Here is a 25439-nt window from a genome sequence, read left to right as displayed (position 1 = left end):
TTCCCTATAAAAGACGACCACACTGATAGTATTGGTATTGCACATTTTGTCAGTGCATTCGACCTGCTAAAAAGCTATATACAAGTGTCATTTACAAAGACAGCTTGTGAGATATCAGACGGTTTGTTTTAGTATAAAATCATGCAATTTAATATAAAAAAAAACGCACCACTAACATTAAGAGAATTATTAATGATGTTTTGAAGGATCTTAATAAATGTATCTTTGTATCAGGTAGTACAAGCATACGAACTGTGCTACAATCAATCGAACCATCCGTGCTACTTTTTATTAACCCAAAATCTGGGACAAAACAGAGGTGAAATTAAGCTTGTTTATATTTACATTTTCAATATATCATATCTGCCTTGATTTTGATTTTACTTTAACTATAAAAATAAATGTGTATTTTCAATGTGAAAGTGGTTGTTAAACGAAACGATTCAAATCATTAACATCAAACAATATTGTAAAACTTTTGAACAATCTGCGATATTTCGTGCACTTCTCACCAGATTACTAAATTACATTTCGCACACGGAAATTATACCATTTTGCATGAATCGTACAGTCAAACTTACATGTTACGTTGGCTCTTAAATGAATAAATTTTTAAATATAGACAAAAATGTATATTAACAATAATCCGTCCTGCCTTCCTTTATTTTATGACTGTCATGACGTTTTATTGTCCGATAATTTCAATCCTGTCTTTTATTTCAAATTTGTAGCAACATCCTCCAATGGATATTAAATTGTGGTTTCCTTGGGTGTACAATACAAAGTTTTGCAGAAGACCCTGCTTAACCCACTTGTTGTTAACACACATAGTATTTGTTTTCACATTTTGAAACACCATTTGCAGATACATGTCGTTATGCCAGTTTTGTCCAAATCTTCGGCCGACCAAGATTGCAAGTATACTTGCAAATTGTGATGTCCTTGTTGAATTATAAAACTTACACTGCAATCGGCCCTTGTGTGCGTTTCAAGAGTCAATAACTGTTAACCTTTTTACGAAATGATTTTTCTGTAACTTGTGTACCAGACCAAATATTGAACTGATTTTCATGTCTAAGCAATTGATAAGAAGATGTGATTAACAGTCTCAAGTAAAGCAAGCAATTGAATGAATGACAAATTTTGAACTCACATGTATTGGTAGTAACGAGATAGTAAAATTCTACCTACAACTATGAATTACGACACACCAGTCAACTATTATTTAGGGTGGTAGTAAATCAAACACATACGTTCATTGTTGAACTGAAATTCAAAGCTTAAATGTTGATTGACAGCTATTTCCTTCCAAAAATAAAAATAACGAGGCTTGCAATGATATGAAATCACTCATCATTCATATGAAGGTCAAATTGTAAAATAGTAAAACACCTAGTAGGTTACAAAAGAGGATATCTGGTAATAATAAGCACTATGGGGAGTTAAGTATATTTTGCCTTGCACTGTAATATTAATATTACAAGTTTCAATTCAGACCAATATTAGATTAATCTTGTTCAGAATTCAAAAGAGTTTCTACAAAAGAGCATTTCATATAACTGAATAAAATGTATATTTAAATTATCATTTTATTGATTTAGTTAATTTTATAGTATTTTTATTGAATATAAACCCTTATAGGATAAGTAAAGAAACAAATACAATATAAGAAGAAACACTAAATCATATTAAGCTATTGAAACATAGAAATGAAATGAAAAATGATTAAATACGTATGCACTTAACCAATGTGGACCTCATTTTCACACTTCTAAAGACTGCTTCATTAAATCTACAATAATGGGTAATTCACCCATATCTTAATTTAGAATAAGAATAAGTTTATCAAAAGAGTCAAGAGCTTGCGAAAATCTGGGAATTTATCTGACAAAACTTTTTTATAATTTGCCCTTAACCCCTCATTTATTTTGCAATTGAAAACTCATCTAAAACTTTGCATATTTGTCAACTTCTCTTTTAACGGTGTATATTTTTTATATCTACCATGTTCCAGTTCCAAGTTATGATCACTAACGCGGAACATTGCTAGCATCTTTATAATGTTTACTTTTAAATAATCTGACATTGGAGTATTTTGTAGCAACATACCCTTGTTCAAGAGGCATAATTGTATGAAGTCTAAAGTGGAGCCCGATTGATGGAATGGTGTACCCTAGGCATGCCACATGCTGGAGTCGTCAGCCAATAATACGGAAAACCTGGCCACAAACCATAGTGGTGCGACGTGTTTGAAAAAAATGCCTTGTTCCTCGCATGTTAAAGAACCCTTCTATGGCATTCTATCGGGATAGGAAATATTGAGCTCCTCCACATGAGGATGAATTGCCCAACCCTACCCTCCTCTCCCTATTTCCAGAGGAAATCAAACTTTGCCGACCCTATCATCCTTGTGTCCCGTCCCATTCTTCATTTCATGTTCATCGCCTGGATATACCTAAAATGTCGCTGCTCAGTGGTTAGACTCCAACATTAAATCTATCAATCAATCAATCAATCAATCAATCAATCTTAAGATAGCTATACTTCATGAAGTAGCGTTTACCTATCATACATGCTCTTCACACTCGATTCGTACCGTGCTCTTTCCATGAAATTGCGCTTTCTACCCAAAACATCACAGCTGTTGCAAACCGTACAATTAACATGACCATAATAACGTGCATTCTTATGACATCTGTTGCAAACCTTTTTCTTTACAATGAAATACATATACCACATGAAAAAAAAACCAACATAATACCACTGAAAACAAACATGCTTTTTTGATCAGAGGCGGTTTGTATCCGCAATATTCAATGCTACTTGAAAAAAAATTCCTATCCAAAACATACATTTTCATCATACCTGATACAGACAGTACTTCTGAAATGTTCATAGTACTTTCCTGCCCAAGTAATATTCGTACATCGCATCTTACTGGAAACATACTATAAACATGGCCATTTCGCGTGAAATAGCACTTCCTACCCAAAAGTATAAATGATAATTACATATGATAATGACGGTATATGGCAACATTATGTGCAATGGCGTTTTCCTACCAAATAAATGCATGCTCATCACATCTGATCGAATGTACTCTGAATTTGGCCAATCACCTTACGAACGTCCTTTTCTACCTAAATTATACATGCTAACCATATTTGATACTCTTAATATGATCTTCCTACATCAGATCCGATTCAAACGCTACTCTTAAAATGGTCACTCTATTTGGAAAGCAATTTCATACCCTTAATTTGCATGATTATTGCATATGGCCTTACGTTTTAAAATAACAATTTCATACGCATAATTATTCATGCTCATGATATTTTATTCGAATATTACATTGAACATGTTAATTTCACTTGAAAAAAAAAACTATCCTACCCAAAACATATATGCTCATTAAGTTTGATGAAGACTATATTCTTGATGTAGCGACACTAATTGACAGAGCAAATTTCTACCCCCTAATGTGCATGCTTATCACATCTGTCGCGTATTGTACTCTTAACACGTTCTTATTATATAGCATGTTTACACATAAAATCACCTGATTTTAACCGTACTTTTAGTATGGTCATACTACTTGAAGCAACACTTTCTTACAAAAAGCATCCATGCTTATTACATCTGCTTCGAAACCTACTCTTAACATGACCAAACAACTTTAAATAGCACGTTCCTATCTTAATAGTACATGCCTATTATATCTGTTGCAAACCGTACCACATACTTGGTGAGATAAAGTTTTTGTACACATGATAATTGCAGCAGATTAAAACTTTAATCTAAATATTGCAATAGCACTTTCAAACTCAAAACATACATAATTATTAAATCTGACGTAAAGTGAACTACATTCCTGACATGACCACACTCTTTGAAAGAGCACTTTCTAACTCAGAATCATTCATGTTCATCAAACTGATTTGAACTCTTCTCTTATCATAGCTTTACCGTAAACTAGCACTTTTCAACCCAAAACATAAGGCTAATACCATATTATTAACATAACAATAGCACGTTCCTACTCAAACGTCCATCCTAATTTCATCTTATGTGGGTTGTACTTTAAATATGGCCATACTACTTGACAGAGCTCTTTCTTATTAAAATCATAATATCACATCATATCTAATGATGACCGATCTCTCAACACATCCATACTACTGAAAACACATTTCTTTCCATATCATCACATTATATTTTAATCGCATTCTTAGCATAGTCATTCTGCTTCAAATATCAATTTAATCCAATTCAACATGTTTATTATATACTCTTTACATAGCTATACTACTTGGAGTAGTACTTCCCTACCCAAATTATTCATGCTCGTAAAATCTAATTCGAACATCCACTTAACACGACCTAACAATGCAAAAAAGAAGGTTATAACCCTATTTAAAGCTGGTTATCCGATATGATCTGATTCAACATGACCATATTACTTGAAATAACACTCCCATTGATAACATTGTCATACTATATGAAATAGCACTTTCCCACCGAAAACATCACATCTGATGTGGACAATACACATCATATGGCCAAATCGCTTGAGATAGCACTTAACTACCAAACACATGTGATTCTCGCATCAGCTGCCGACTTCTCTCTCAATATAGCCAAAGAACTTGAAATAGCATTTTCCTACCCCAAAATATTCATAGTCATTACATTTTCTCCGACTCCTACTGCTGACATGGGTATATACTAAAAATAGTACTTTCCTAACAGATTCACACATAATCATACATGTTCTTATGTCTGATTTGTACTGTGCTCTTGATATACCCAACCATACCTAATGTACTCTAAACATTGATTGACAACGTAAGAACGGGTTGTCATACAAAAAATGTACTTGTTGATTCAATCTTTTTCGTATGTGCTCATAATGTATCGGTACCATATGAACTAGCGCTTTCCTACCCAAAACATTCAGACTTATCACATCACATTTGTACCTTATTTTAGCATAGCCATAATACCTATCATAGCATTTTCCTACTCAAAATATACATGTTCATCTTATTTGACGCGGACTGTACTATTACTATTGCCATACTACTTCAAAGTGCAATTCCTAACCAAAATCATACATACACATCATATGTTATTCAAACCCTATTATTTATATAGCCATACCACTTGAAAAAGCACTTTCCTACCAAAATCAAACATGCTCATTACATCTGATTGTGCCATACTCTTAAAATGACCATACTACTTGAAATGGAAAGTACGAAGTCATCACATATAATACGGAGTGTTGGCATAAATTGCCTTACTACTGAGACTAGTAATTTCTACTGAAACGAAACTATCTGATGTGAATTGTACTCTTCATATGGCCATACTACTTGCAGTATCACTTTCCAAATCAAACATATACCCTCTTCACATCTGAAATAGACTCTACTCTGAACACAACCATACTACTTGAAACAGCATTTTCCTCACAAAATTGTACATGCCCATCACATAAGACGCCAGCAGCACTCCTAATATATAGCAAAACTACTTGAAACAGCACTTTCCAATATAAATATATATGCTCATTATATTTGATACATTTGTACCTAATCGTACATGCTCATCACATCTGTTTCGAACCCTATTGATAACATTGTCATACTCTGTGAAATAGCACTTTTCCACCGAAAACATCACATCTGATGTGGACAGTACACATCATATGGCAAACTCACTTGAGATAGCACTTAACTACCAAACACATATGTGATTCTCGCATCAGTTGCCAACTTCTCTCTCAATATAGCCAAAGAACTTGAAATAGCATTTTCCTACACCAAAATATTCATAGTCATTACATTTTCTCCGACTCCTACTACTGACATGGGCATATAACTAAAAATAGTACTTTCCTAACAGATTCACACATATTCATACATGTTCTTATATCGGATTTGTACTGTGCTCTTGATATAGCCAACCATACCTAATGTACTCTAAACATTGATTGACGACGTAAGAACGGGTTTTCATACAAAACGTGTACTTGTTGAGTCCATCTTTTTCGTATGTGCTCATAATGTATCGGTACTATATGAACTAGCGCTTTCCTACCCAAAACATTCAGACTCATCACATCACATTTGTACCGTATTCTTAGCATTGCCATAATACCTATCATAGCATTTTCCTACTCAAAATATACATGTTCATCTTATTTGACGCGGACTGTACTATAACTATTGCCATACTACTTCAAAGTGCAATTCCTAACCAAAATCATACATACCCATCATATGTTATTCAAACCCTATTATTGATATAGCCATACCACTTGAAAAAGCACTTTCCTACCAAAATCAATCATGCTCATTACATCTGATTGTGCCATACTCTTAACATGACCATCCTACTTGAAATGGAAAGTACGAAGTCATCACATATAATACGGAGTGTTTGCATAAATTGGCTTACTACTAAGACTAGTAATTTCTACTGAAACGAACCTATCTGATGTGAATTGTACTCTTCATATGGCCATACTACTTGCAGTATCACTTTCCAAATCAAACATATACCCTCTTCACATCTGAAATAGACTCTACTCTGAACACAACCATACTACTTGAAACAGCATTTTCCTCATAAAATTGTACATGCCCATCACATAAGACAACAGCAGCACTCTTAATATATAGCAAAACTACTTGAAACAGCACTTTCCAACATAAATAAATATGCTTATTATATTTGATACATTTGTACCTAATCGTACATGCTCATCACATCTGTTTCGAACCCTATTCATAACATTGTCATACTCTATGAAATAGCACTTTCCCACCGAAAACATCACATCTGATGTGGACAGTACACATCATATGGCCAAATCACTTGAGATAGCACTTAACTACCAAACACATATGTGATTCTCGCATCAGTTGCCAACTTCTCTCTCAATATAGCCAAAGAACTTGAAATAGCATTTTCCTAAACCAAAATATTCATAGTCATTTCATTTTCTCCGACTCCTACTGCTGACATGGGCATATAACTAAAAATAGTACTTTCCTAACAGATTCACACATATTCATACATGTTCTTATATCTGATTTGTACTGTGCTCTTGATATAGCCAACCATACCTAATGTACTCTAAACATTGATTGACAACGTAAGAACGGGTTGTCATACAAAAAATGTACTTGTTGATTCAATCTTGTTCGTATGTGCTCATAATGTATCGGTACCATATGAACTAGCGCTTTCCTACCCAAAACATTCAGACTTATCACATCACATTTGTATCTTATTTTAGCATAGCCATAATACATATCATAGCATTTTCCTACTCAAAATATACATGTTCATCTTATTTGACGCGGACTGTACTATAACTATTGCCATACTACCTCAAAGTGCAATTCCTAACCAAAATCATACATACACATCATATGTTATTCAAACCCTATTATTAATATAGCCATACCACTTGAAAAAGCACTTTCCAACCAAAATCAAACATGCTCATTACATCTGATTGTGCCATACTCTTAACATGACCATACTACTTGAAATGGAAAGTATGAAGTCATCACATATAATACGGAGTGTTGGCATAAATTGGCTTACTACTGAGACTAGTAATTTCTACTGAAACGAAACTATCTGATGTGAATTGTACTCTTCATATGGCCATACTACTTGCAGTATCACTTTCCAAATCAAACATATACCCTCTTCACATCTGAAATAGACTCTACTCTGAACACAACCATACTACTTGAAACAGCATTTTCCTCACAAAATTGTACATGCCCATCACATAAGACGCCAGCAGCACTCCTAATATATAGCAAAACTACTTGAAACAGCACTTTCCAACATAAATATATATGCTCATTATATTTGATACATTTGTACCTAATCGTACATGCTCATCACATCTGTTTCGAACCCTATTGATAACATTGTCATACTCTGTGAAATAGCACTTTTCCACCGAAAACATCACATCTGATGTGGACAGTACACATCATATGGCAAACTCACTTGAGATAGCACTTAACTACCAAACACATATGTGATTCTCGCATCAGTTGCCAACTTCTCTCTCAATATAGCCAAAGAACTTGAAATAGCATTTTCCTACACCAAAATATTCAGTCATTACATTTTCTCCGACTCCTACTACTGACATGGGCATATAACTAAAAATAGTACTTTCCTAACAGATTCACACATATTCATACATGTTCTTATATCGGATTTGTACTGTGCTCTTGATATAGCCAACCATACCTAATGTACTCTAAACATTGATTGACAACGTAAGAACGGGTTTTCATACAAAAAGTGTACTTGTTGAGCCCATCTTTTTCGTATGTGCTCATAATGTATCGGTAGTATATGAACTAGCGCTTTCCTACCCAAAACATTCAGACTCATCACGTTACATTTGTACCGTATTCTTAGCATTGCCATAATACCTATCATTGCATTTTCCTACTCAAAATATACATGTTCATCTTATTTGACGCGGACTGTACCATAACTATTGCCATACTACTTCAAAGTGCAATTCCTAACCAAAATCATACATACCCATCATATGTTATTCAAACCCTTTTATTGATATAGCCATACCACTTGAAAAAGCACTTTCCTACCAAAATCAATCATGCTCATTACATCTGATTGTGCCATACTCTTAACATGACCATACTACATGAAGTGGAAAGTACGAAGTCATCACATATAATACGGAGTGTTGGCATAAATTGGCGTACTATTGAGACTGGTAATTTAAACTAAAACGAAACTATCTGATGTGAATTGTACTCTTCATATGGCCATACTACTTGCAGTATCACTTTCCAAATCAAACATATACCCTCTTCACATCTGAAATATACTCTACTCTGAACATAACCAAACTACTTGAAACAGCATTTTCCTCACAAAATTGTACATGCCCATCACATAGGACGCCAGCATCACTCCTAATATATAGCGAAACAACTTGAAACAGCACTTTCCAACATAAATATATATCCTCATTATATTTGATACATTTGTACCTAATCGTACATGCTCATCACATCTGTTTCGAACCCTATTCATAACATTGTCATACTCTATGAAATAGCACTTTCCCACCGAAAACATCACATCTGATGTGGACAGTACACATCATATGGCCAAATCACTTGAGATAGCACTTAACTACCAAACGCATATGTGATTCTCGCATGAGTTGCCAACTTCTCTCTCAATATAGCCAAAGGACTTGAAATAGCATTTTCCTACCCCAAAATATTCATAGTCATTTCATTTTCTCCGACTCCTACTGCTGACATGGGCATATAACTAAAAATAGTACTTTCCTAACAGATTCACACATATTCATACATGTTCTTATATCTGATTTGTACTGTGCTCTTGATATAGCCAACCATACCTAATGTACTTTAAACATTGATTGACAACGTAAGAACGGGTTTTCATACAAAAAGTGTACTTGTTGATTCCATCTTTTTCGTATGTGCTCATAATGTATCGGTAGTATATGAACTAGCGCTTTCCTACCCAAAACATTCAGACTCATCACATTACATTTGTACCGTATTCTTAGCATTGCCATAGTACCTATCGTAGCATTTTCCTACTCAAAATATACATGTTCATCTTATTTGACGCGGACTGTACTATAACTATTGCCATACTACTTCAAAGTGCAATTCCTAACCAAAATCATACATACCCATCATATGTTATTCAAACCCTAATATTGATATAGCAAAACTACTTGAAACAGCACTTTCCAACATAAATAAATATGCTTATTATATTTGATACATTTGTACCTAATCGTACATGCTCATCACATCTGTTTCGAACCCTATTCATAACATTGTCATACTCTGTGAAATAGCACTTTTCCACCGAAAACATCACATCTGATGTGGACAGTACCCATCATATGCCCAAATCACTTGAAATAACACTTAACTACCAAACACATATGTGATTCTCGCATCAGTTGCCGACTTCTCTCTCAATATATCCAAAGAACTTGAAATAGCATTTTTCTACACCAAAATATTCATAGTCATTACATTTTCTCCGACTCCTACTGCTGACATGGGCATATAACTAAAATTAGTACTTTCCTAACAGATTCACACATATTCATACATGTTCTTATATCTGATTTGTACTGTGCTCTTGATATAGCCAACCATACCTAATGTACTTTAGACATTGATTGACAACGTAAGAACGGGTTTTCATACAAAAAGTGTACTTGTTGATTCCATCTTTTTCGTATGTGCTCATAATGTATCGGTAATATATGAACTAGCGCTTTCCTACCCAAAACATTCAGACTCATCACATCATATTTGTACAGTATTCTTAGCATTGCCATAATACCTATCATAGCATTTTCCTACTCAAAATATACATGTTCATCTTATTTGACACATCATATGGCCAAATCACTAGAGATAGCACTTAACTACCAAACACATATGTGATTCTCGCATGAGTTGCTAACTTCTCTCTCAATATAGCCAAAGAACTTGAAATAGCATTTTCCTACCCCAAAATATTCATAGTCATTACATTTTCTCCGACTCCTACTGCTGACATGGGCATATAACTAAAATTAGTACTTTCCTAACAGATTCACACATATTCATACATGTTCTTATATCTGATTTGTACTGTGCTCTTGATATAGCCAACCATACCTAATGTACTCTAAACATTGATTGACAACGTAAGAACGGGTTTTCATACAAAAAGTGTTCTTGTTGATTCCATCTTTTTCGTATGTGCTCATAATGTATCGGTACTATATCAACTAGCGCTTTCCTACCCAAAACATTCAGACTCATCACACCACATTTGTACCGTATTCTTAGCATTGCCATAATACCTATCATTGCATTTTCCTACTCTAAATATACATGTTCATCTTATTAGACGCGGACTGTACTATAACTATTGCCATACTACTTCAAAGTGCAATTCCTAACCAAAATCATACATACCCATCATATGGTATTCAAACCCTATTATTAATATAGACATACCACTTGAAAAAGCACTTTCCTACCAAAATCAAACATGCTCATTACATCTGATTGTGCCATACTCTTTATATGACAATACTACTTGAAATGGAAAGTATGAAGTCATCACATATAATACGGAGTGTTGGCATAAATTGGCTTACCACTGAGACTAGTAATTTCTACTAAAACGAAACTATCTGATTTGAATTGTACTCTTCATATGGCCATACTACTTGCAGTATCACTTTCCAAATCAAACATATACCCTCTTCACATCTGAAATAGACTCTACTCTGAACACAACCATACTACTTGAAACAGCATTTTCCTCACAAAATTGTACATGCCCATCACATAAGACGCCAGCAGCACTCCTAATATATAGCAAAACTACTTGAAACAGCACTTTCCAACATAAATATATATGCTCATTGTATTTGAAACATTTGTACCTATTCGTACATGCTCATCACATCTGTTTCGAACCCTATTCATAACATTGTTATACTCTGTGAAATAGCACCTTACCACCGAAAATATCACATCTGATTTGGACAGTACCCATCATATGGCCAAATTACTTGAGATAGCACTTAATTACCAAACACATATGTGATTCTTGCATCAGTTGCCGATTTCTCTCTCAATATAGCCAAAGAACTTGAAATAGCATTTTCCTACCCCAAAATATTCATAGTCATTACATTTTCTCCGACTCCTACTGCTGACATGGTCATATAACTAAAAATAGTACTTTCCTACCATATTCACACATATTCATACATGTTCTTATATCTGATTTGTACTGTGCTCTTGATATAGCCAACCATACGTGATGCACTGTAAACATTGAGTGTCAACGTAAGAACGGGTTTTCATACAAAACGTGTACTTGTTGATTCCATCTTTTTCGTATGTGCTCATAATGTATTGGTACTATCTGAACTAGCGCTTTCCTACCCAAAACATTCAAACTCATCACATCACATTTGTACCGTATTCTTCGCATTGCCATAATACCTATCATAGTATTTTCCTACTCAAAATATACATGTTCATCTTATTTGACCCATCATATGGCCAAATCACTTGAGATAGCACTTAACTACCAAACACATATGTGATTATCGCATGAGTTGCCAACTTCTCTCTCAATATAGCCAAAGAACTTGAAATAGCATTTTCCTACCCCAAAATATTCATAGTCATTACATTTTCTCCGACTCCTACTGCTGACATGGTCATATAACTAAAAATAGTACTTTCCTACCATATTCACACATATTCATACATGTTCTTATATCTGATTTGTACTGTGCTCTTGATATAGCCAACCATACCTAATGTACTCTAAACATTGATTGACAACGTAAGAACGGGTTTTCATACAAAAAGTGTACTTGTTGATTCCATCGTTTTCGTATGTGCTCATAACGTATTGGTACTATCTGAACTAGCGCTTTCCTACCCAAAACATTCAAACTCATCACATCACATTTGTACCGTATTCTTCGCATTGCCATAATACCTATCATAGCATTTTCCTACTCAAAATATACATGTTCATCTTATTTGACGCCGACTGTGCTATAACTATTGCCATACTACTTCAAAGTGCAATTCCTAACCAAAATCATACATACCCATCATATGTTATTCAAACTCTATTATTAAAATAGCCATACCACTTGAAAAAGCACTTTCCTACCAAAATCAAACATGCTCATTACATCTGATGGTGCCATACTCTTAACATGACCATACTACTTGAAATGGAAAGTATGAAGTCATCACATATAATACGGAGTGTTGGCATAAATTGGCTTACTACTGAGACTAGTAATTTCTATTAAAACGAAACTATCTGATGGGAATTGTACTCTTCATATGGCCATACCTCTTGCAGTATCACTTTCCAAATCAAACATATACCATCTTCACATCTGAAATAGACTCTACTCTGAACACAACCATACTACTTGAAACAGCATTTTCCTCACAAAATTGTACATGCCCATCACATAAAACGCCCGCAGCACTCCTAATATATAGCAGAACTACTTGAAACAGCACTTTCCAACATAAATATATATGCTCATTATATTTGATACATTTGTACCTAATCGTACATGCTCATCACATCTGTTTCGAACCCTATTCATAACATTGTCATACTCTATAAAATAGCACCTTACCACCGAAAATATCACATCTGATGTGGACAGTACACATCATATGGCCAAATCACTTGAGATAGCACTTAACTACCAAACACATATGTGATTCTTGCATCAGTTGCCGACTTCTCTCTTAATATAGCCAAAGAACTTGAAATAGCATTTTCCTGCCCCAAAAAATATATAGTCATTACATTTTCTCCGACCCCTACTGCTGACATGGGCATATAACTAAAAATAGTACTTTCCTACCAGAATCACACATATTCATACATGTTCTTATATCTGATTTGTACTGTGCTCTTGATATAGCCAACCATACGTGATGCACTGTAAACATTGAGTGTCAACGTAAGAACGGGTTTTCATACAAAAAGTGTACTTGTTGATTCCAACTATTTCGTATGTGCTCATAATGTATCGGTACTATATGAACTAGCGCTTTCCTACCCAAAACATTCAGACTCATCACGTCACATTTGTACCGTATTCTTAGCATTGCCATAATACCTATCATAGCATTTTCCTACTCAAAATATACATGTTCATCTTATTTGACACATCATATGGCCAAATCACTTGAGATAGCACTTAACTACCAAACACATATGTGATTCTCGCATGAGTTGCCAACTTCTCTCTCAATATAGCCAAAGAACTTGAAATAGCATTTTCCTACCCCAAAATATTCATAGTCATTACATTTTCTCCGACTCCTACTTCTGACATGGGCATAGAACTAAAAATAGTTCTTTCCTAACAGATTCACACATATTCACACATGTTCTTATATCTGATTTGTACTGTGCTCTTGATATAGCCAACCATACCTAATGTACACTAAACATTGATTGACAACGTAAGAACGGGTTTTCATACAAAAAGTGTACTTGTTGATTCCATCTTTTTCGTATGTGCTCATAATGTATCGGTAGTATATGAACTAGCGCTTTCCTACCCAAGACATTCAGAATCATCACATTACATTTGTACCGTATTCTTAGCATTGCCATAATACCTATCATTGCATTTTCCTACTCAAAATATACATGTTCATCTTATTTGACGCGGACTGTACTATAACTATTGCCATACTACTTCAAAGTGCAATTCCTAACCAAAATCATACATACCCGTCATATGTTATTCAAACCCTTTTATTGATATAGCCATACCACTTGAAAAAGCACATTCCTACCAAAATCAATCATGCTCATTACATCTGATTGTGCCATACTCTTTCCAAATCAAACATATAACCTTTTCATATCTGAAATAGACTCTACTCTGAACACAACCATACTACTTGAAACAGTTTTTTCCTCACAAAATTGTACATGCCCATCACATAAGATGCCAGCAGCATTCCTAATATATAGCAAAACTACTTGAAACAACACTTTCCAACATAAATATATATTCTCATTATATATGATACATTTGTACCTAATCGTACATGCTCATCACATCTATTTCGAACCCTATTGATAACATTGTCATACTCTATGAAATAGCACCTTACCACCGAAAATATCACATCTGATGTGGACAGTACACATCATATGGCCAAATCACTTGAGATAGCACTTAACTACCAAACACGTATTTGATTCTCGCATCAGTTGCCGACTTCTCTCTCAATATAGCCAAAGAACTTGAAATAGCATTTTCCTACCCCAAAATATTCATAGTCATTACATTTTCTCCGACTCCTACTTCTGACATGGGCATATAACTAAAAATAGTACTTTCCTAACAGATTCACACATATTCATACATGTTCTTATATCTGATTTGTACTGTGCTCTTGATATAGCCAACCATACCTAATGTACTATGAACATTGATTGACAACGTAAGAACGGGTTTTCATACAAAAAGTGTACTTGTTGATTCCATCTTTTTCGTATGTGCTCATAATGTATCGGTACTATATGAACTAGCGCTTTCCTACCCAAAACATTCAGACTCATCACATCACATTTGTACAGTATTCTTAGCATTGCCATAATACCTATCATTGCATTTTCCTACTCAAAATATACATGTTCATCTTATTTGACGCGGACTGTACTATATCTATTGCCATACTACTTCAAAGTGCAATTCCTAACCAAAATCATACATACCCATCATATGTTATTCAAACCCTATTATTAATATAGCCATACCACTTGAAAAAGCACTTTCCTACCAAAATCAATCATTCTCATTACATCTGATTGTGCCATACTCTTAACATGACCATACTACTTGAAATGGAAAGTACGAAGTCATCACATATAATACGGAGTGTTGGCATAAATTGGCTTACTACTGAGACTAGTAATTTCTACTAAAACGAAACTATCTGATGTAAATTGTACTCTTCATATGGCCATACTACTTGCATTATCACTTTCCAAATCAAACATATACCCTCTTCACATCTGAAATAGACTCTACTCTGAACACAACCATACTACTTGAAACAGCATTTTCCTCACAAAATTGTACATGCCCATCACATAAGACGCCAGCAGCATTCCTAATATATAGCAAAACTACTTGAAACAGCACTTTACTTTCCAACATAAATATATATGCTCATTATATTTGATACATTTGTACCTAATCGTATATGCTCATCACATCTGTTTCGAACCCTATTCATAACATTGTCATACTCTATGAAATAGCACCTTACCACCGAAAATATCACATCTGATGTTGACAGTACCCATCATATGCCCAAATCACTTGAGATAGCACTTAACTACCAAACACATATGTGATTCTTGCATCAGTTGCCGACTTCTCTCTCAATATAGCCAAAGAACTTGAAATAGCATTTTCCTGCCCCAAAATATTCATAGTCATTACATTTTCTCCGACCCCTATTGCTGACATGGTCATATAACTAAAACTAGTACTTTCCTACCAGATTCACACATATTCATACATGTTCTTATATCTGATTTGTACTGTGCTCTTGATATAGCCAACCATACCTAATGTACTCTAAACATTGATTGACAACGTAAGAACCGGTTTTCATACAAAAAGTGTACTTGTTGATTCCATCTCTTTCGTATGTGCTCATAATGTATCGGTACTATATGAACTAGCGCTTTCCTACCCAAAACATTCAGACTCATCACATCACATTTGTACAGTATTCTTAGCATTGCCATAATACCTATCATAGCATTTTCCTACTCAAAATATACATGTTCATCTTATTTGACGCGGACTGTGCTATAACTATTGCCATACTACTTCAAAGTGCACTTCCTAACCAAAATTATACATACCCATCATATGTTATTCAAACCCTATTATTAATATAGCCATACCACTTGAAAAAGCACTTTCCTACCAAAATCAAACATGCTCATTACATCTGATTGTGCCATACTCTTAACATGACCATACTACTTGAAATGGAAAGTACGAAGTCATCACATATAATACGGAGTGTTGGCATAAATTGGCTTACTACTGAGACTAGTAATTTCTACTAAAACGAAACTATCTGATGTGAATTGTACTCTTCATATGGCCATACTACTTGCAGTATCACTTTCCAAATCAAACATATACCCTCTTCACATCTGAAATAGGCTCTACTCTGAACACAACCATACTACTTGAAACAGCATTTTCCTCACAAAATTGTACATGCCAATCACATAAGACGCCAGCAGCACTCCTAATATATAGCAAAACTACTTGAAACAGCACTTTCCAACATAAATATATATGCTCATTATATTTGATACATTTGTACCTAATCGTATACGCTCATCACATCTGTTTCGAACCCTATTGATAACATTGTCATACTCTGTGAAATAGCACTTTCCCACCGAAAACATCACATCTGATGTGGACAGTACCCATCATATGCCCAAATCACTTGAGATAGCACTTAACTACCAAACACATATGTGGTTCTCGCATCAGTTGCCGACTTCTATCTCAATATAGCCAAGGAACTTGAAATAGCATTTTCCTACCCCAAAATATTCATAGTCATTACATTTTCTCCGACCCCTACTGCTGACATGACATGGGCATATAACTAAAACTAGTACTTTCCTACCAGATTCACACATATTCATACATGTTCTTATATCTGATTTGTACTGTGCTCTTGATATAGCCAACCATACCTAATATACTCTAAACATTGATTGACAACGTAAGAACCGGTTTTCATACAAAAAGTGTACTTGTTGATTCCATCTTTTTCGTATGTGCTCATAATGTATCGGTACTATATGAACTAGCGCTTTCCTACCCAAAACATTCAGACTCATCACATCACATTTGTACCGTATTCTTAGCATTGCCATAATACCTATCATAGCATTTTCCTACTCAAAATATACATGTTCATCTTATTTGACGCGGACTGTGCTATAACTATTGCCATACTACTTCGAAGTGCAATTCCTAACCAAAATCATACATACACATCATATGTTACTCAAACCCTATTATTGATATAGCCATACCACTTGAAAAAGCACTTTCCTACCAAAATCAATCATTCTCATTACATCTGATTGTGCCATACTCTTAACATGACCATACTACTTGAAATGGAAAGTACGAAGTCATCACATATAATACGGAGTGTTGGCATAAATTGGCTTACTACTAAGACTAGTAATTTCTACTAAAACGAAACTATCTGATGTGAATTGTACTCTTCATATGGCCATACTACTTGCAGTATCACTTTCCAAATCAAACATATACCCTCTTCACATCTGAAATAGACTCTACTCTGAACACAACCATACTACTTGAAACAGCATTTTCCTCACAAAATTGTACATGCCCATCACATAAGACGCCAGCAGCACTCCTAATATATAGCAAAACTACTTGAAACAGCACTTTCCAACATAAATATATATGCTCATTATATTTGATACATTTGTACCTAATCGTATACGCTCATCACATCTGTTTCGAACCCTATTGATAACATTGTCATACTCTGTGAAATAGCACTTTCCCACCGAAAACATCACATCTGATGTGGACAGTACCCATCATATGGCCGAATCACTTGAGATAGCACTTAACTACCAAACACATATGTGGTTCTCGCATCAGTTGCCGACTTCTATCTCAATATAGCCAAGGAACTTGAAATAGCATTTTCCTACCCCAAAATATTCACAGTCATTACATTTTCTCCGACCACTACTGCTGACATGGGCATATAACTAAAACTAGTACTTTCCTACCAGATTCACACATATTCATACATGTTCTTATATCTGATTTGTACTGTGCTCTTGATATAGCCAACCATACCTAATGTACTCTAAACATTGATTGACAACGTAAGAACGGGTTTTCATACAAAAAGTGTACTTGTTGATTCCATCTTTTTCGTATGTGCTCATAATGTATCGGTACTATATGAACTAGCGCTTTCCTACCCAAAATATTCACATCACATTTGTACCGTATTCTTAACATTGCCATAATACCTATCATAGCATTTTCCTACTCAAAATATACATGTTCATCTTACTTGACGCCGACTGTACTATAACTTTTGCCATACTACTTCTAAGTGCATTTCCTAACCAAAATCATACATACCCATCATATGTTATTCAAACCTTATTATTAATATAGCGATACCACTTGAAAAAGCACTTTCCTACCAAAATCAAACATGCTCATTACATCTGATTGTGCCATACTCTTAACATGACCATACTACTTGAAATGGAAAGTACGAAGTCATCACATATAATACGGAGTGTTGGCATAAATTGGCTTACTACTGAGACTAGTAATTTCTACTAAAACGAAACTATCTGATTTGAATTGTACTCTTCATATGGCCATACTACTTGCAGTATCACTTTCCAAATCAGACATATACCCTCTTCACATCTGAAATAGACTCTACTCTGAACACAACCATACTACTTGAAACAGCATTTTCCTCACAAAATTGTACATGCCCATCACATAAGACGCCAGCAGCACTCCTAATATATAGCAAAACTACTTGAAACAGCACATTCCAACATAAATATATATGCTCATTATATTTGATACATTTGTACCTAATCGTATATGCTCATCACATCTGTTTCGAACCCTATTGATAACATTGTCATACTCTGTGAAATAGCACTTTCCCACCGAAAACATCACATCTGATGTGGACAGTACCCATCATATGGCCAAATCACTTGAGATAGCACTTAACTACCAAACACATATGTGGTTCTCGCATCAGTTGCCGACTTCTATCTCAATATAGCCAAGGAACTTGAAATAGCATTTTCCTACCCCAAAATATTCATAGTCATTACATTTTCTCCGACCACTACTGCTGACATGGGCATATAACTAAAACTAGTACTTTCCTACCAGATTCACACATATTCATACATGTTCTTATATCTGATTTGTACTGTGCTCTTGATATAGCCAACCATACCTAATGTACTCTAAACATTGATTGACAACGTAAGAACGGGTTTTCATACAAAAAGTGTACTTGTTGATTCCATCTTTTTCGTATGTGCTCATAATGTATCGGTACTATATGAACTAGCGCTTTCCTACCCAAAATATTCAGACTCATCACATCACATTTGTACCGTATTCTTAACATTGCCATAATACCTATCATAGCATTTTCCTACTCAAAATATACATGTTCATCTTACTTGACGCCGACTGTACTATAACTTTTGCCATACTACTTCTAAGTGCATTTCCTAACCAAAATCATACATACCCATCATATGTTATTCAAACCCTATTATTAATATAGCGATACCACTTGAAAAAGCACTTTCCTACCAAAATCAATCATGCTCATTACATCTGATTGTGCCATACTCTTAACATGACCATACTAATTGAAATGGAAAGTACGAAGTCATCACATATAATACGGAGTGTTGGCATAAATTGGCTTACTACTGAGACTAGTATTTTCTACTAAAACGAAACTATCTGATGTGAATTGTACTCTTGATATGGCCATACTACTTGCAGTATCACTTTCCAAATCAAACATATACCGTCTTCACATCTGAAATAGACTATACTCTGAACACAACCATACTACTTGAAACAGCATTTTCCTCACAAAATTGTACATGCCCATCACATAAGACGCCAGCAGCACTCCTAATATATAGCAAAACTACTTGAAACAGCACTTTACTTTCCAACATAAATATATATGCTCATTATATTTGATACTTTTGTACCTAATCGTATATGCTCATCACATCTGTTTCGAACCTATTGATAACATTGTCATACTCTGTGAAATAGCACTTTCCCACCGAAAATATCACATCTGATGTGGACAGTACCCATCATATGGCCAAATCACTTGAGATAGCATTTAACTACCAAACACATATGTGATTCTTGCTTCAGTTGCCGACTTCTCTCTCAATATAGCCAAAGAACTTGAAATAGCATTTTCCTACCCCAAAATATTCATAGTCATTACATTTTCTCCGACCCCTATTGCTGATATGGGCATATAACTAAAAATAGTACTTTCCTAACAGATTCGCACATATTCATACATGTTCTTATATCGGATTTGTACTGTGCTCTTGATATAGCCAACCATACCTAATGTACACTAAACATTGATTGACAACGTAAGAACGGGTTTTCGTACAAAAAGTGTACTTGTTGATTCCATCTTTTTCGTATGTGCTCATAATGTATCGGTACTATATGAACTAGCGCTTTCCTACCCAAGATATTCAGACTCATCACATTACATTTGTACCGTATTCTTAGCATTGTCATAATACCAATCATTACATTTTCCTACTCAAAATATACATGTTCATCTTATTTGACGCGGACTGTACTATAACTATTGCCATACTACTTCAAAGTGCAATTCCTAACCAAAATCATACATACCCATCATATGTTATTCAAACTCTTTTATTGATATAGCCATACCACTTGAAAAAGCACTTTCCTACCAAAATCAATCATGCTCATTACATCTGATTGTGCCATACTCTTAACATGACCATACTAATTGAAATGGAAAGTACGAAGTCATCACATATAATACGGAGTGTTGGCATAAATTGGCTTACTACTGAGACTAGTAATTTCTACTAAAACGAAACTATCTGATGTGAATTGTACTCTTCATATGGCCATACTACTTGCAGTATCACTTTCCAAATCAAACATATACCGTCTTCACATCTGAAATAGACTCTACTCTGAACACAACCATACTACTTGAAACAGCATTTTCCTCACAAAATTGTACATGCCCATCACATAAGACGCCAGCAGCACTCCTAATATATAGCAAAACTACTTGAAACAGCACTTTACTTTCCAACATAAATATATATGCTCATTATATTTGATACATTTGTACCTAATCGTATATGCTCATCACATCTGTTTCGAACCCTATTGATAACATTGTCATACTCTGTGAAATAGCACTTTCCCACCGAAAACATCACATCTGATGTGGACAGTACCCATCATATGGCCAAATCACTTGAGATAGCACTTAACTACCAAACACATATGTGATTCTTGCATCAGTTGCCGACTTCTCTCTCAATATAGCCAAAGAACTTGAAATAGCATTTTCCTGCCCCAAAATATTCATAGTCATTACATTTTCTCCGACCCCTACTGCTGACATGGTCATATAACTAAAACTAGTACTTTCCTACCAGATTCACACATATTCATACATGTTCTTATATCTGATTTGTACTGTGCTCTTGATATAGCCAACCATACCTAATGTACTCTAAACATTGATTGACAACGTAAGAACGGGTTTTCATACAAAAAGTGTACTTGTTGATTCCATCTTTTTCGTATGTGCTCATAATGTATCGGTACTATATGAACTAGCGCTTTCCTACCCAAAACATTCAGACTCATCACATCACATTTGTACCGTATTTTTAGCATTGCCATAATACCTATCATAGCATTTTCCTACTCAAAATATACATGTTCATCTTATTTGACGCGGACTATACTATAACTATTGCCATACTACTTCAAAGTGCAATTCCTAACCAAAATCATACATACACATCATATGTTACTCAAACCATATTATTGATATAGCCATACCACTTGAAAAAGCACTTTCCTACCAAAATCAATCATGCTCATTACATCTGATTGTGCCATACCCTTAACATGACCATACTACTTGAAATGGAAAGTACGAAGTCATCACATATAATACGGAGTGTTGGCATAAATTGGCTTACTACTAAGACTAGTAATTTCTACTAAAACGAAACTATCTGATGTGAATTGTACTCTTCATATGGCCATACTACTTGCAGTATCACTTTCCAAATCAAACATATACCCTCTTCATATCTGAAATAGACTCTACTCTAAACACAACCATACTACTTGAAACAGCATTTTCCTCACAAAATTGTACATGCCCATCACATAAGACGCCAGCAGCACTCCTAAGATATAGCAAAACTACTTGAAACAGCACTTTCCAACATAAATATATATGCTCATTATATTTGATACATTTGTACCTAATCGTACATGCTCATCACATCTGTTTCGAACCCTATTGATAACATTGTCATACTCTGTGAAATAGCACTTTCCCACCGAAAATATCACATCTGATGTGGACATTACCCATCATATGGCCGAATCACTTGAGATAGCACTTAACTACCAAACACATATGTGGTTCTCGCATCAGTTGCCGACTTCTATCTCAATATAGCCAAAGAACTTGAAATAGCATTTTCCTACCCCAAAATATTCATAGTCATTACATTTTCTACGACTCCTACTGCTGATATGGGCATATAACTAAAACTAGTACTTTCCTACCAGATTCACACATATTCATACATGTTCTTATATCTGATTTGTACTGTGCTCTTGATATAGCCAACCATACCTAATGTACTCTAAACATTGATTGACAACGTAAGAACGGGTTTTCATACAAAAAGTGTACTTGTTGATTCCATCTTTTTCGTATGTGCTCATAATGTATCGGTACTATATGAACTAGCGCTTTCCTACCCAAGATATTCAGACTCATCACATTACATTTGTACCGTATTCTTAGCATTGTCATAATACCAATCATTACATTTTCCTACTCAAAATATACATGTTCATCTTATTTGACGCGGACTGTACTATAACTATTGCCATACTACTTCAAAGTGCAATTCCTAACCAAAATCATACATACCCATCATATGTTATTCAAACTCTTTTATTGATATAGCCATACCACTTGAAAAAGCACTTTCCTACCAAAATCAATCATGCTCATTACATCTGATTGTGCCATACTCTTAACATGACCATACTAATTGAAATGGAAAGTACGAAGTCATCACATATAATACGGAGTGTTGGCATAAATTGGCTTACTACTGAGACTAGTAATTTCTACTAAAACGAAACTATCTGATGTGAATTGTACTCTTCATATGGCCATACTACTTGCAGTATCACTTTCCAAATCAAACATATACCGTCTTCACATCTGAAATAGACTCTACTCTGAACACAACCATACTACTTGAAACAGCATTTTCCTCACAAAATTGTACATGCCCATCACATAAGACGCCAGCAGCACTCCTAAGATATAGCAAAACTACTTGAAACAGCACTTTACTTTCCAACATAAATATATATGCTCATTATATTTGATACATTTGTACCTAATCGTATATGCTCATCACATCTGTTTCGAACCCTATTGATAACATTGTCATACTCTGTGAAATAGCACTTTCCCACCGAAAACATCACATCTGATGTGGACAGTACCCATCATATGGCCAAATCACTTGAGATAGCACTTAACTACCAAACACATATGTGATTCTTGCATCAGTTGCCGACTTCTCTCTCAATATAGCCAAAGAACTTGAAATAGCATTTTCCTGCCCCAAAATATTCATAGTCATTACATTTTCTCCGACCCCTACTGCCGACATGGTCATATAACTAAAACTAGTACTTTCCTACCAGATTCACACATATTCATACATGTTCTTATATCTGATTTGTACTGTGCTCTTGATATAGCCAACCATACCTAATGTACTCTAAACATTGATTGACAACGTAAGAACGGGTTTTCATACAAAAAGTGTACTTGTTGATTCCATCTTTTTCGTATGTGCTCATAATGTATCGGTACTATATGAACTAGCGCTTTCCTACCCAAAACATTCAGACTCATCACATCACATTTGTACCGTATTTTTAGCATTGCCATAATACCTATCATAGCATTTTCCTACTCAAAATATACATGTTCATCTTATTTGACGCGGACTATACTATAACTATTGCCATACTACTTCAAAGTGCAATTCCTAACCAAAATCATACATACACATCATATGTTACTCAAACCATATTATTGATATAGCCATACCACTTGAAAAAGCACTTTCCTACCAAAATCAATCATGCTCATTACATCTGATTGTGCCATACCCTTAACATGACCATACTACTTGAAATGGAAAGTACGAAGTCATCACATATAATACGGAGTGTTGGCATAAATTGGCTTACTACTAAGACTAGTAATTTCTACTAAAACGAAACTATCTGATGTGAATTGTACTCTTCATATGGCCATACTACTTGCAGTATCACTTTCCAAATCAAACATATACCCTCTTCATATCTGAAATAGACTCTACTCTAAACACAACCATACTACTTGAAACAGCATTTTCCTCACAAAATTGTACATGCCCATCACATAAGACGCCAGCAGCACTCCTAAGATATAGCAAAACTACTTGAAACAGCACTTTCCAACATAAATATATATGCTCATTATATTTGATACATTTGTACCTAATCGTACATGCTCATCACATCTGTTTCGAACCCTATTGATAACATTGTCATACTCTGTGAAATAGCACTTTCCCACCGAAAATATCACATCTGATGTGGACATTACCCATCATATGGCCGAATCACTTGAGATAGCACTTAACTACCAAACACATATGTGGTTCTCGCATCAGTTGCCGACTTCTATCTCAATATAGCCAAAGAACTTGAAATAGCATTTTCCTACCCCAAAATATTCATAGTCATTACATTTTCTACGACTCCTACTGCTGATATGGGCATATAACTAAAACTAGTA

General features: G+C 34.8%; 1 protein-coding gene across 1 annotated transcript in view; it reads right to left on the bottom strand.

Moving 5' to 3' along the window:
• LOC148609657 (peroxidase-like protein) overlaps nt 1–25439 on the bottom strand; it is an 85786-nt gene that overhangs the window by 39532 nt on the left and 20815 nt on the right. The window lies entirely within an intron of this gene.

This window comes from Perna viridis, chromosome 8 (assembly GCF_037379345.1).
Source record: "Perna viridis isolate PV_CMFRI_1.1 ecotype Kerala chromosome 8, ASM3737934v1, whole genome shotgun sequence".
Classification (NCBI taxonomy): domain Eukaryota; kingdom Metazoa; phylum Mollusca; class Bivalvia; order Mytilida; family Mytilidae; genus Perna; species Perna viridis.
Note: the sequence above shows the minus strand (reverse complement) of the source record. Positions and strands in the feature narration are given on the sequence as shown.